General features: G+C 44.6%; 1 non-coding gene across 1 annotated transcript; it reads left to right on the plus strand.

The window, feature by feature from the left end:
- The first annotated feature begins 13,555 nt into the window (after positions 1-13,555).
- Positions 13,556-13,745, plus strand: LOC144507377 (U2 spliceosomal RNA). The gene has a single exon (XR_013500079.1). It is a non-coding gene; the product is annotated as a U2 spliceosomal RNA (small nuclear RNA).
- The last annotated feature ends 1,773 nt before the right edge of the window (positions 13,746-15,518 follow it).

Genomic DNA, 15,518 nt, shown 5'->3' on the forward strand with positions numbered 1-15,518 from the left:
AATGCATTTTTAAATGTCATATCCTCCCAATTACACCACTAGTCTCAGCTTTTCCTCAATGCACCATCGTTCACCCATCAATAATCTCTTTAACTCAGAAATCATACCATCATCTATATGCTTTACCTTGCCCTCACATTTAGTGTTGCTGCCTGCCTTAGATCCACACCTTACAGCTGGCACACACTGCCAGCCATTCAGCCTCACTACCCTAACAGGTTGCATCACAATCTCTGGCACACTTATTTCTCACTTGCAGGACAAGGTGGTACACAATGGTAGGCAGTAGGAACTAACAGGAGGGAAAGAGGCATAGCTGCAACCTCTAACCCCTATGGAGGAGACAGAGTTGGCCATTATCAGAATTATCAGCCATGTGCTATTCCAAAAGGAAGCCTATTAGTGCACCTGGAACAACTGGTTTGTGCAGAAGCCTTGAAGTCACTACCCTCCATACCAATTGTTGTAGACTTTTGAAACTTGAAACAGTTATGAAAAGCATCCAAAGTTGTTCAGTTGTACCAACAGCTAAAAGAAATCAACCAGCAACTCACCAGTAATCCCATTAAATAGCACTGCTGGGGGTTGTATTTTCAGCTGCTGAATGCCTGTTTAGCTGTGTAAGGTTAGGAGAGAAGATTGGCCGGAGCACTGAGCACCAAAAAGGCAGCACTGCTGTCAAATCAACATTGCATACTTGTGGCAGATGGTAACTTTGCATGTGGTAATAACTTCATCAATATAGCATCCATAGACTTCATCTCTGAAGTGTGCATATGCATCTGAAATGCCATTTTGCATCCCAAACAGAATTCTTAGCACCCAAAAGACAGGCTCAAAATCCTCGCCTAGGTTTTCTGCTTGTTTCAAAATTACCTCGTTTTTTATTGAATAATTTTCTAAACCTGGAATAAGGATTCAAATAGGGCAAGATTTTCATCTTCAAGTGTAAACCTGTTCTATTTTAGCTTGCATTGCTTTAAGAAGCGCCAAACTAGAAATAGCATTCAACTTCTGTGACTAACTGTACTTGAGCTCTAGTTCACAATTCCACATAAGCTTCACTGGTTCCAGTGAATACACCATTGGCAGGAGATCAAAATATCCTTCTAATGCAAAATTAAAGGGATAGGGACAATTAAAGGGGAGTGTGCCATGGGGCATGGGAGTGGAACATTTAAATTGTCTTAAACTTCTGCCACGGCTGAAGGGGCAGGGGTTGAAGAGGTGACAGGGCAGGTGAAGAGAAGAGATCTATTGATATAGACATGTGACACTGCAGTTAATCAACTGGCCTCTTTGAGAGCTTCTGATCTCGCATTGAATCAGATCCTGGAGAGAAACGTTTCCTTTTGTGTCACTGTACACCACAATCCCATAGGTTAGCTCTCCAACATGCCTGCCAAGAAGGAGAAGACAAAGCTAGCCCACTGCTGACTGATACTGCCCCTGTTCTGCGGTGAATGGTAGCCTCCCGTGTCCTTGCCAGGCTCATGTAAATTGGGAACTGGTATCAGCCCCCAAGATCAGAATCCCCCCGCATTAACTCTCCATCTTGGCCGCTCTAACCTGTCCCCATCGCTCTCCCCACCCCCACCACTGGGATCTTTAAGCTAGGCCCATCTAAAGTACTGGAGCTAAAGTGAAAAGTTTTTCTCTTATAGCACATTAGTGTTTCAGACAACATTTGTCTGGTGTTCAAAGTTCAGCGGAAGTTTCCAACTCTGCCCAAAAAACTGAACTGGAATCTAAAAGCTATGAAGAGAGACAGGTCTCTGAGGAGATAAGTTCTCACAGAACTTCTAACATGAATTTCCTTACTTTAGGACTAAGTAATTAAACCACTTAATATGAAGTGTTAATATGTTTATTTGTATGGTCACATATTTATTCAGAAATTCAAAGTGGCTGAAATCATTATGTTTAAAGGCTTCATTTGAACCAAAATGAAAAACGAGACAATTGATTTTTTTTCAGCTACAGACCAACTTAATGCTCCACACTAGACACAGAAGTCTGGAACTCCACTACAAACTCCACTCCAAAACCATAAATTTCATTTACCTCCCTGGCCACTATCTGAACCATGCTGAAACAGTCCACACACAACTTTGGTATCCTATTAAACCCTGAGCTGGGTTTCCGACTATATATCATCTCCATCACCAAAGATGCTTAATTCTCCCTCCATAACATGGCTGTCTCACGCCATCTGTTGCTAAAACCCTCAACCAAGCTTTTGCTACCTGCAAACTTGATTGTTCTAATGCACTTTTGGCCAACCTCAAATCACCCTACATAAACTTGAGCCCAACCTGATTAGCAGCATTCCATTCATCCTCTTGTGATCACTGACCTACATTGAGCCACAGCCCAGTAATACCTCCATTTTAAAAGTCTTCGGTTGAAACCCCTCCATAGCATTTCCCTTTCTATCTTTGTAGCCTCCTCCAGTTTAACAAGCCCCTGAGAATTCTGAATTCCTCCAATACTGGCATCTTGTGCGTGCCGGATTTCCTTTCTCCCTTCATTCACACCTTCAACTGTCTTAACTGTCTTGGCCCTAGTTCTGGAATTCCCAGCCTAAACCAGACCGCCCTTTTTTCCTGTCTTATCTCCTTTAAGAAGCTCCATGAAACCCATCTCTTGGAATAAACTGTTCCAATATTTCCTTATGCAGCCTGGAGTGAAATTTTGTCTGATTCTGCTCTTGTGAAACACCTTGAGATTTTTTTATCATGGTTCAGGTGCAATGTGAAAGCAACTTGTTGTATAGCAAGTTTAGGACAATCACACAAAACAAAATCAAGTGCTGTATAAAACACAGGGAAAGACCAGAACAGTGCACTGTACTCCAAATGTGGTCGAAACTCAGGTTCCGTGTCAGTTCAAAATAAATTCTCTGATTTTGGATTCTTCTAAAAGTGAGGTGCAGTGCTTTGTTTGCACGTTTTATGACTTTGTTAACATGTGTTGTTATTTTACTGATTAGTGCATCTGTTTCCCTAGATTCCTTTGTCTTCTCCTCCATTTAGATTCAAATTTTCCAAGTTGTATATGGCCCCCCTTAATCTTCCTGATAAAATGCACCATCTCGCAATCAACTACATCAAAATCAATCTGCCAGATTTTTAAGTCTTCTTGTATTTTGTTGCCATCTCCTTCCGTACCTCCCAATTTAATAGCACCTAAAAGTTTTCACATTGTAATTCCGATTCTGAGTCCCAATCCATTTAGATAAATGGTGAACTGAGGTCTCAGCGCCAATCGCAGTGCAACACCACTTCCCACAGAAGATAAAAATATCTTCTTTATGGCTACCTGATCAAACCCCTTCATAATTTTAATGCAATGTGTACTACCTACAGATAATGTAGTGCAGTGCAACAAGTCACCACGTGCTGAATTTTAGCTTTCAGACCCACTCATGACAGGGGAGGCTGGCAGTATGTCAGGAACCCAGTAAGAGTTTTAACAACACCAGGTTAAAGTCCAACAGGTTTATTTGGTAGCAAATACCATTAGCTTTCGGATGGTATTTGCTACCAAATAAACCTGTTGGACTTTAACCTGGTGTTGTTAAAACTCTTACTGTGTTCACCCCAGTCCACAGTATGTCAGGAACCCAGAAGTTTCAGCAGTGCATTTTCCACTGGATTTTTAACTCAGCCACTGCATTTGCACCTGACTTCCGAATTTCACAAGCAATTAGTGTGAGTGGGCATGATGACAACCTGCTACTGTTTGTTTCAGCTCCATTATTCAAAGGGACCCTGCCAGCGTCAGAATGGAAGCATTGTTAAAGTGTCAGAACAGAGCCAGGAACCTGATAGCTGGAGTGCCAACATGGAAACACACCACCTGCAAGGAGCTTCAGATGTGATAACCAGCTCTCACCAATGAAGTTTAAAATTTATCAGTGTCACAACTAGGCTTCTGTTAACACTGCAATGAAGTTACTGTGAAAATCCCCTAGTCACCACACTCCGGCGCCTGTTCAGTTACATTGAGGGAGAATCTAGCATGGTCAATGCACCTAACAAGCACATCTTTTGGACTGTGGGAGGAAACCAGAGCACCCAGAGGAAGCCCATGCAGATACGGGGAGAATGTGCAATCTCCACACAGACAGTGATCCAAGCCGGGAATTGAACCTGGGTCCCTGGCGCTGTGAGGCACCCACCTATACACTCGAAATGTCTTGAGCAGGATTGAAGAAAACCTCGCCTCTGTTGTTCAGCATCTCGCTGAAGTGCAGCAAAGCTCTCCAGCTCTTTTAACAGGGATCTGTCAGTGAGCACGAGAGGGATAATGGAGCAAGGAGACATCCTCCTCAGCCCTTGCATGTTCCCTTCTCCCTCTCCCAATTACAGAGCAGCTGAACATTAGTAGACAAATACCACCAAAATGTTAGGCAATACACATATACATAAATATCTATTATATATCTATATATATCTAACATTTTGGTGAGATTTGTAAATTTATTCAGCCTAGTTATTCATCAATAGAAATATATAAAATATATATTTAATTGCATACACATACAGAATCCATAATAACCTTTAAAAGGGATGTAGATAAATAAAATAATAAAACAGCACTGAGAAAAAGCAAGTAGAGTCATAGAGGTTTACAGCATGCAAACAGGCTCTTCGGCCCAACTTGTCCATGCCGCCCTTTTCTTTAAACCCCGAAGCTAATCCCAATTGCCTGCATTTGGCCCATATCCCTCTCTACCCATCTTATCCATGTAACTATCTAAATGCTTTTTAAAAGACAACATTGTACTCATCTTTACTACTACCTCTGGCAGCTTACCACCCTCTGTGTGAAAAAATTGCCCCTTTTGTATCTCTCCCCTCTCCCAGTGACAACACCACCATACCACCACATCCTTCAGTGTTCCAATCAAAAGAGAAAACGCTGGAAAATCTCAGCAGGTCTGGCAGCATCTTTGACTCTGTATGGTGACACTAAAGTTGCACACCAGCTGGTTTAGCACAGGCGAGCAGTTGGTGAGGAAACCGGAGTCGGGGCAAGCTGATTAATTTTTGCTGAGAGAAAACTGGGGTTATTTCCATCTTGCCAATGCCTACTGAAGAGGTTATGGCTCATTCATGATTGAAAATTGGAAAGTCTGACAGCGAACGTTGTGTAGCTAAGGTCAGAGATAGAGAGGAAGGGCGGGATTTTCCAGCCACGCTCGACCCAAAACCGGAAAATCCCGCCCGAGGTCCAAGGACCTTTGCATGGTCCGTCCCCTGCCCGCTACAGTTCCTGTGACGGGCGGAAGGGGAAAATTCCTAAGAGTTCAATCACATATCAGCTTCAAAACTGACGCTACATGTATTGATTATGTTACGGAAAGGCAACAAGGGTAAGAAGGGGCCCCAAGATTAGAAACTTGGGATATTTTTGAGATGACCATGCAGGAATGGGGGTTGGAATTGTTACTAGAAATGCGGTACAAACACTAAAATGTTGGCTTTTTGCATTTATTTAATTTTCACAATAGCAGTATAAGTAAAATTCAGGGACCATAGTTAAAGTATTTCAACAATGTTGAAGGAATGTTTAAGTTGTCTGATGGGAGTTGCTTTGTTCTGGACAATGTTGACCTTCTTGAATGTTGTTAGAGCTGTACTCATCCTGGCAAGTGGAGAGAATTTTATTGCACTCCTGACTTCTGCCATGTAGATGGTGAACAGGATTTGGGGAGTCAGAAGGTGAGTAACTCTCCGCAGAATTCCAAGCTTCTGATCTGCTCTTGTAGCCACAGTGTTTATATGGCCAGTCTGGTTCAGTTTCTGGTCAGTGGTGGCCCCCAAGATGTTGATAGTGGGAGATTCAGTGATGGTAATGTGATTGAATGTCATGGGGTGATGATTAAAATTTCTGTTATTGGAGATGTTCATTGCCTGGCACTTGTGTGGTGTGAATATTACTTGCCACTTATCAACCCAAGTCTGGATATTGTCCAGCTCATGCAGCATATAGACAGACTGCATCAGTCTCTGAGGAGTTTTGATTAGTGTTGAACGCTGTGCAATGATCAGCAAATATCTCCTCTTCTGACCCTATGAAGGAGGGAAGGTCATTGATGAAACAGCTCAAGGTGGTTGGGCCTAGGACACTGCCCTGAGGAACTCCAGCAACACCATCTTGGGACTGAGATGACTGAACTCCAACAACTATCTATCTTCGTTTGTGCTACATGTGAGTCCCACCAGTGAAATGTTTTCCCCTAATTCCCATTGATTTCAGTTTTGCTAGGGCTTTTTATTGTCAAACTCTGTCAAATATAGCCTTGATGTCAAGAGCAGTGACTCTCATCTCAACCCTGTAGTTCAGTTCTTTTGTCCATGTTTGGACCAAGGCTGTAATGAGGCCAGGAGCTAAGATCCTGGGGAATCCCAAACTGGGCATCAGTGGGCAGGTTATTACTGCCTTAGTGTCACCTGAAAGCACATCAATGAGCCCTTGCGCCACTTTGCTGATGATTGAGAGAAGAGTGGTGGATGGTAATTGGCCAGGTTGGATTTGTCCTGCTTTTCTGGACAGGGCATACGTGAGCAATGTTCCACTTTGCTGGTTAGATGCCAGTGGTGTGGCTGTGCTGAGACAGATTGGATACAGATCCTGTTAGGTGAAGAGCACAAGTCTTCAGTACTATTGCCAGAATGTTGTCAGGGCCCATAGACTTTGTAGCATCCAGTGCTTCAATTGTTTCTCGATATCACATGGAGCGAATTGAATCGGCTGAAGACTAGCACCTGTGAGGCTGAGGATTTCAGGACTAGGCCAAGATGGATCATCATCGACACCTCTGGCTGGAGATTGTTGCAAATGCTACAATTTTGTCTTTTGCACGGATGTGCTTCCCCATCATTGTGAATGGGAATATCTGTGGGACCTCTTCCTCCAGTGAGTTGTTTATTTGTTCACCACCATTCATGGCTGGATGTGGCAAGACTGCAGAGTGTAGACCTTTGCTTGTGGAATTGTTTAGCTCTGTCTATCACATGCAGCTTCCACTGTTCGGACGCAAGTGGTCCTGTATTGTAGCTTCACAGGTTGACATTTTTAGGCATGTCTGATGCTACATCTGGCATGCCTTCCTGCATTCATCAACCACCTAATTATAAAGGCACCACAAAATTACATTATAAAACATAGAAGAAGATAGGAGCAGGAGGAGGCCATGTGGCCCTTCGAGCCTGCTCCGCCATTCATTACGATCATGGCTGATCGTCCAACTCAATAGCCTAATCCTGCTTTCACCCCATAACCTTTAATCCCATTTGCCCTAAGTGCTATATCTAGCCGCCTCTTGAATACATTCAATGTTTTGGCATCAACTACTTCCTGAGGTAATGAATTCCATAGGCTCACCACTCTTTGGGTGGAGAAATGTCTCCTCACCTCCGTCCTAAATGGTCTATCCCGAACCCTCAGAGTGTGACCCCTGGTTCTGGACTCCCCCACTATCGGGAACATCCTCCCTGTATCTATCCTGTCTAGTCCTGTTAGAATTCTTTAAGTCTCTCTGAGATCCCTCCTCATTCATCTGAACTCCAGCGAAAACAATCCTAACCCAGTCAATCTCTCCTCATACATCATTCTCGCCATCCCCAAAAGTGCAAATTCTGATCTGTTCTCAGTTACTTGGAACTTTATTTTAAAATCGGGGTCAGGAATCTGATGCCCGGATAATCTCCGGGTCCCAAACCCATGCCGCAGCTGCCTTGCTTATGTGACTCCATCTTGAAATGTAAATACCTTATTTGGGGCAGAAGTGAGCTTGTTGTCCAATTAGTGATGCCAAGCATAACCAGGAGGTGGGATGTGTCTGCTGAGTGTGAGCGGCAACGGCATATGGTAGCCATGTTGGGGACTCTGCTGCCTTAGAGAAGAAAGTGAGCCATAACACGAAGGGCCAGCAGCCTCATCAAGCACACAAGTGGCCAAATGGAAGATAAAGCAGGCACACAATCCAGTGCAAGATCCACCAGCTCCCAAAATCTTTCAATATTAAAAAAAATACGTGACACGGTAGGTTAGCACTACTGCCTCACAGCACCAAGGACCCGGGTTCAATTCGGCCTCTTGTGGCTAACTGTGAGGAGTTTGCACGTTCTCCCCGTGTCTGCGTGGGTTTCCTCCAGGTGCTCTGGTTTCCTCTCACACTCCAAAGATGTGCAGATTAGGTGATTGGCCATGTTAAATTGCCCCTTAGTATCAGAGGGACTAACATGGTAAATACATGGGGTGACGGGGATAGGATCTGGGTGGGATTGTTGTCGGTGCAAGCTCGATGGGCCAAATAGCCTCTTTCTGCATTGTTGAGATTCTATGATTCTATGAACTTCTGCGCACTTTGAACCCAATGGCTGTGCAGTAATGTGCACCAGACTGTTGGCGTTCAATGACATCAACCTTGAAACTTCCCTTCTGACCCATTAACAAACTCCTCAAGGAGCTTAATTAGCCATAGATTGGAGGCAAGAGGGTTCCCCCTTCACTACCTCCTACCCTTCCTTTGAAAATTGTATCGCGTCCCAGAGGGCAGCAGAATTCAGTGATGCCCTCCAGAAACACAATTTGCAAATCCCAGCCTTGCTGACAGGCACATGAGTAATTGGGTTGCTGCAATTAGTCACAGCAGAGCTTAGCTGGGAAGGGTGGGGGCTTTAAATCAACCAGTGTCCTGCTATCATTGTCTACTGATCTTTTCTTGAGAATACCCATGTGTCGACATCGGGAAAGAACAGGATATGGCCTCACTGCGAAACAGCCCAAGGAAACTCATCATTTAGCTCAAGCAAGAAATTTGGGTGAGGTAGCAGATGACTGGCAAGAATCAGAAACAAATTAGGTTTTAATTTAAAGTATATCCCGGCTTCACTGTCAAATATGATTTTCAAATCCCTATGTAATTCTGTACAGTATTTCCAAAAGTCGTCTGGTCACTCCTTCTGATTTGAAATTCTTCTGCTCAAAGTTTTGTCCTAGCTCAGTGATCTCCTTCAGCCATACATTGCCACCTGCACTGTCTGCTCCCTCTGGCCCTCCCCACCTTCCCCACTTCAGCATCAGTGGCTGTTCGCTCAGCCACTAGGCTCCTCTCAGAGATTTGGGACAGGTTTTTCTCTGTGGGCTGCGTCGGGACCCCTGCCGTCAGGTTCAAACAGGACAAATTCTCACACTGTGTGATTTTTTCCCCAGAGCAGCCAATTAACCACCAGGGGGCAGCCTTGCTGTCCAATTGAGAGCACTGGGCAGTCTCTGGAAGCTGGAGGGTCAAGAGGTGGTCTTCCAGCTTGAAAGCAGCAGCCGGATGCACCAGAAGATAAGTGAGGGAGAGGGTGCCTTCTCTCCTTTCCTCTGCTTTTGCAGATCAAGGGTGGAGGGTGGGGTTGGATCTTTAAAGAGCAGCCTGCAAACAACTGGCTCCTTTAACTGACCTTAAGTGACCCTTATCAAGTCCAATCAGCTGGCTGGCACTTGTGAGCAGGTCACTGCCCCCACTCCCAATTCCACCTTTGTGACAAATGGCATTATTTTTAGTGCCTGCCCGCTTCTGCTTCAGGCCTTAACTGGAGTTAAAAATCAATCCCTTCATCACGGTGATTAGCATAATGGTTAGCATCGCTGCCTCACAGCGCCAGGGACTCAGGTTCGATTCCTGGGTTGAGTGACTGTGTGGAGTCTACACGTTCTAGAACAAAGAACAAAGAACAATACAGCACAGGAACAGGCCCTTCGGCCCTCCAAGCCCATGCCGCTCCCTGGTCCAAACTAGACCATTCTTTTGTATCCCTCCATTCCCACTCCGTTCATATGGCTATCTAGATAAGTCTTAAACGTTCCCAGTGTGTCCGCCTCCACCACCTTGCCCGGCAGCGCATTCCAGCCCCCACCACCCTCTGTGTAAAATACGTCCTTCTGATATCCATGTTAAACCTCCCCCCCTTCACCTTGAACCTATGACCCCTCGTGAACGTCACCACCGACCTGGGGAAAAGCTTCCCACCGTTCACCCTTTCATAATTTTGTACACCTCTATTAAGTCTCCCCTTATCCTCCGTCTTTCCAGGGAGAACAACCCCAGTTTACCCAATCTCTCCTCATAACTAAGCCCCTCTATACCAGGCAACATCCTGGTAAACCTCCTCTGTACTCTCTCCAAAGCCTCCACGTCCTTCTGGTAGTGTGGCGACCAGAACTGGACTCAGTATTCCAAATGCGGCCGAACCAACGTTCTATACATCTGCAACATCAGACTCCAACTTTTATACTCTATGCCCCGTCCTATAAAGGCAAGCATGCCATATGCCTTCTTCACCACCTTCTCCACCTGTGACGTCACCTTCTCTGTGTGAGTTTCCTTCAGGTGCTCCAGTTTCCTCCCATAGTCCAAAGACGTGCTGGTCTGGTGCATTGGCCATGCTAAATTCTCCCTCAGTGTATCCGAACAGGTGCCGGAATGTGGTGACGAGGGGATTTTCACAGTAACTTAATTACAGTGTTAATGTAAGCCTACTTGTGACAATAATAAATAAATAAATCCCATGCCTTGCAGCTCCTACTTTTGAAAAAGCTCATGAACATCTTTTGCACTATATCTTTGGCCTCACCTCTGGTCTATTTTCCTTTTTCCCCTCAAGTCTGGCACCCAATGTTTTACCTTTTCATTGTAAAGTACTTTGAAAGTGAGGAGTACGATAAAAATAGAAGTATACATGCTAACCTAGAAAACTAGCAAAAGCTGACCAGAGGCTTGTACATTCTTGAAAAGGGAAACTTTGCAGAGCTGTGAGGAAAGAAATTGTGTCCCCCAGTTCTCGATACCCCAAGAGAGGGAACTCCCCCTCAGCATTTACTCTGTCAAGCCCCCTCAGAATCTTACATGTTTCAATAAGATCACCTCTCATTCTCCAATCAGTGCAGGCTCAAACTGTTCAAACTTTCCTCACAAGACAATCCCTTCATGCCAGGAATCAACCAAGTGAGCATTCTCTGAACTGCCTTCAGCATAAGTTTCTCTCCATTTAAATTTAATTTTAGGGGTGGCACAGTGGTTAGCACTGCTGTCTCACAGCGCTACGGACCCGGGTTCAATTCCAGCTGTGGGTCATTGGCTGTGTGGAGTCTGCATGTTCTCCCTGTGCCTGTGTGGGTTTTCTCTGGTGCTCCGGTTTCCTCCCACACTCCAAAGGTGTGCAGGTTAGGTGGATTGGCCATGCTAAATTGCCCCTTAGTGTCCCAAGATGTGAGGTTATGGGGATTAGCGGGGTAAATACTTGGGGTTATGGGGAACAGGTCTGACGTTACAAGGATAGGGCCTGTGTGGGATTGTGGTCAGTGCAGACTCGATGGACTGAATTGCCTCCTTCTACACCGTAGGGATTCTATGATTTGCTTTTCTATTCTTCCTGCCAAGGTGGACAACCTCACATCTACATTCTATTCCTTCGGTCAAATTTTTGCCCACCCATTTAACTATCCATCTCCTTTTGCAGACTTCTCATGTCCTCCTCCCAATTTGCTTTCTTACCTATCTTTGTGTCTTCAACAAATTTGGCTGCAATACATTTGTCCCTTCATCCGATAAATGAATATAGATTGTAGTTGAGGCCCCAGTACTGATCCCTGTGGCACTAGTAAGAGTTTGCCAACCTGAGAATGAACCATTCATCCAGACTCTCTGTATCCTGTTAGTTAGCCAACCCTCTGATTTGATTATTGCCAAATGCCTAGGCATACAGTTAAAAGTATTGTTTCTTGCACGCTATACAGACAAAGCATACAGTTCATAGAGTAGGAAATGAGAGAGTGCAGAATGTAATGTCGCAGTCATAGCTAGGGTGTAGAGAAAGATCAACTTAATGCAAGGTAGGTCCATTCAAAAGTCTGATGGCAGCAGGGAAGAAGCTGTTCTTGAGTCGGTTGGTACGTGAGCTCAGACTTTTATATATTTTTCTTGACGGAAGAAGGTGGAAGAGAATGTCCGGGGTGCGTGGAGTCCTTAATTATGCTGGCTGCTTTGTCAAGGCAGTGGGAAGTTTAGATAGAGTCAATGGATGGGAAGTTGGTTTGCATGATGGATTGGGCTACATTCACGACCTAGTTTCTTGTGGTCTTGGACAGAGCAGCAGCCATACCAAGCTGTGATACAACCTGAAAGAATCTATCCAGACTAGGACATCACACCCAACACCGTTAGTGGCACCTTATTGAATGCCTTTTGAAAGTTCAAATATATCTATTGGTTTCTCTTTACACACTCTGCTTGTTACATCCTCAAAGAACTCTAACCACTTTGTCAAACATCTTGGTAAAAGAGTTGAAGTGGGATTTTCCTCCCACTCTGCGGTGTGTTTCATGGCGGCGGGAGGCGGTGCACCAGTCACTGGTGGCGGGGATCTTATGGTCCTGCCATTGTCAACGGGGTTTCCTGTTGAACACACTCCTCACCATCAGGAAATCCGCGGCAGGATGCGCCATCGGTGGGACCATAAGATCCAGCTGGCGTAAATGCTGGTGAGATTTTGACGTGGAAGTTTGCACAAGGAATAATTACAGTAACAGTTTTAACAACACCAGGTTAAAGTCCAACAGGTTTATTTGGTAGCAAATACCATTAGCTTTCGGAGCGCGATAATTACCCAGAGAATCATTGAGGTGCTGATTGAAAAGAAAGATTCACATTTTTATAGCACCTTCCATGACGTCTGGACATCCCAAAGCACTTTACAGCCAATGATGTGCTTTTGAAATATAGTAACTGCTCAAATATAGGAAACATGGCAAGAAATCTGTGCACAGTAAGCTCCCACAACAGCAATGTGCTAATGACCAGCTCAACTCTTTTTTCAGTCTTAGCTGAAAGATTAGTATTGACAGGACACCAGAGTTAACTCAGCCCCTCATCTTCTCAATAGTGCCCTGGGATCTTTTATGGCCACCTGAGAGAGTAGACAGGGCCTCGGTTTCACCACGTTCTCATCTGAAAGACAGCATCTCTGACAGTGCAGCCCTCCCTCAGTACTGAACTGGAGCATCAGTCTAGATTTCTAAACAGAAGAGCTGGAACGGGACTTAAAACCCACAACCTCCTGACTCGGAGGCGATACGGATATAAACTGAGTCATGGTTTCCACTTAAATTGCCTGTGAGCGCTCAATAACAAGGCTGGATGGCATTTTGGTGGCTAGTACTTGGTCTAATGTGCTTTCCTAACAGCAAGCAGCTGAATGGGAGTTAACAAATCATTGTTGAGGAATTTGAATGGTAATTAAATCTAATACACCTTTTATTCTTCCCTTGCTACTGGAAATTTGAAGAGGGCTTTTGAAAAACATCAGGAGACTATCTGAGACACATGGTTAAAGTTTCATCAACACCGTAACAACATTTTTCTCAGATATTCTCTCTAAGGCTTCTCCAAATGTGAGTAAGTGATGTGTTATTCTGCCCTGTTGGACACCTTATAGTAGTCACCAGGAAAATGTGAGTGTTTTTGTCATTGGCATCTTACTCGGGATCACTTATTGCTTCTTGGCCTTTTGGCTAAGATCAAGTGTAGTATGGATTGCCTGCACTTGGTTGAGGTCATTGGGTTACATTGAAGCTTCATATGTTTCATATGAAGCAATTTTTAAAAGCGGCATCTCGGCCTTTTGGCTAAGATGCAGATGAGCTCGGGCCTTGGAGGAGGAACCTTTCCCCCTTCTCCAATCAGCTTGGCTCATGTAGATTGGGCCCAGGACAGGGTGATTTGGTCGCTCGCCCTGTCTTGTCAGCCTGGATCTGAAATGTCTCAACTTGTTGAGACTTTGAATTGGATTTGATTTGATTGAATTGGAAAAGTAACAAAAAAAAATCTTACTTGGGATCACTTTTCAGCCTTTTGGCTAAGATCAAGTGTGGTCTGCTGATGCTACACTTGGTTGAGGTCATTGGGTTGCGTTTAAGCTTCATTTTCATATGAAGCAATTTTTAAAAGCGGCATCTCGGCCTTTTGGCTAAGATGCAAATGAGATCAAGCCTTGGAGGCGGAGATGTCTGCCTACTCCAATCAGCTTGGCTCATGTAAATCAGGCCAAAGACAGGGTAAAGGGTTGCATGCCCTGTCTTGTCAGCTTTGATCGGAAATGTCCCAACTTGTTGAGACTCTGAATTGGACTTGATTTGATTGAATTGGAAAAGTATTTTTAAAAATCTTACTCGGGATCTCTCTTGATCAGGAAGAAAAATGTGATGAAACATGGGCCCAGGCAGAGCAGCACCAGCTCCTCGAGCGGGAGGTGGTTAATTCCCCATCGCGGGTACAGGACAATCCTCCTGTCCGGACTTTCTCCACCAGGACCTCTGGTGCTGTGCTTGAAATCCAGTGCACCATTTCTCAGTCCCTGAGCCAATCTGAAACCTGCTGCTGTTTGCCAGCCAAAATACTCCACACCTTCAGTCAAAGTGGGTGTGAGGAGCTGATAAATACTGCCACACGAGAGTTGTGCCTAATGCACCTTTGAGTGCTAAACCCGCAGGCGTCTGCTTTAGCAGATCCAGGCAAGTTCACATTGTGATAGTCAGCAATTAACAAACAAAATTAGCACCGACATGATTGGCACAGCAGTCACATAACACAAGCTTTGGTCCTTTCACCAAAATTGTCCCCTAAATAAACACACTTAACTCTCAAAACAACTCATTCAAAAGAAACATTTGTATGCATCAAACAATAGGAGAAATTAATATGGAGCGGCACACTGGCACTGCTGCCTCACAGCACCAGGGACCCAGGTTCGATTCCCAGCTTGGGTCACTGTCTATGTGGAGTTTGCACATTCTCCCCATGACAGTGTGGGTTTCCTCCGGGTGCTCTGGTTTCCTCCCACTGTCCAAAGATGTGCGGGTTAGGTGGATTGGCCATGCTAAATTACCCGTTAGTGTCAGGGGGACTAGCTAGGGTAAATACATGGGGTTGTGGGGGGTGGCGTCAGGGTGGGACTGTGGTCAGTGCAGACTCGATGGGCTGAATGGTCTCCTTCTGCACTGTAGGATTCTGTGAATATCTGATGGACACCACCCTTTAACTTAACTGGTTCTGACAACTCCATCAAATGGTCTGAATTATTACCGATAGTATCCAATGCCTGTGAAAAAGATTGATTTTGCTTAGCTGACACAGATTGAAAGGCTAACAGCTGGCACGGATGTGGAATTGTTGGGAGGGTATAGAACAAATTTCCATCTCTATGAAATATATTGAGGATTTCATTCTTAACTTCAGCCAATTTAGCAAACAATTAGACATAGGTTAAAAATAGTGCAGTGTAGGTGGAAAGCCCTGCCTCATCCCCCAGTCCTTTCACCTCAAAGGTCCACTTGCCTATGTTTTGGACCCCTCTGCAGATAACTTTCTGTCCATAAATGAATTTATGCAGATTAGCGAAAAATGAGATTAAAAGTTCTTGTTAAGGTCATTGCCAATGAATTTGTGATTTGTTCTG

This window comes from Mustelus asterias, chromosome 18 (genome assembly GCF_964213995.1).
Source record: "Mustelus asterias chromosome 18, sMusAst1.hap1.1, whole genome shotgun sequence".
In the NCBI taxonomy this organism is placed as follows: domain Eukaryota; kingdom Metazoa; phylum Chordata; class Chondrichthyes; order Carcharhiniformes; family Triakidae; genus Mustelus; species Mustelus asterias.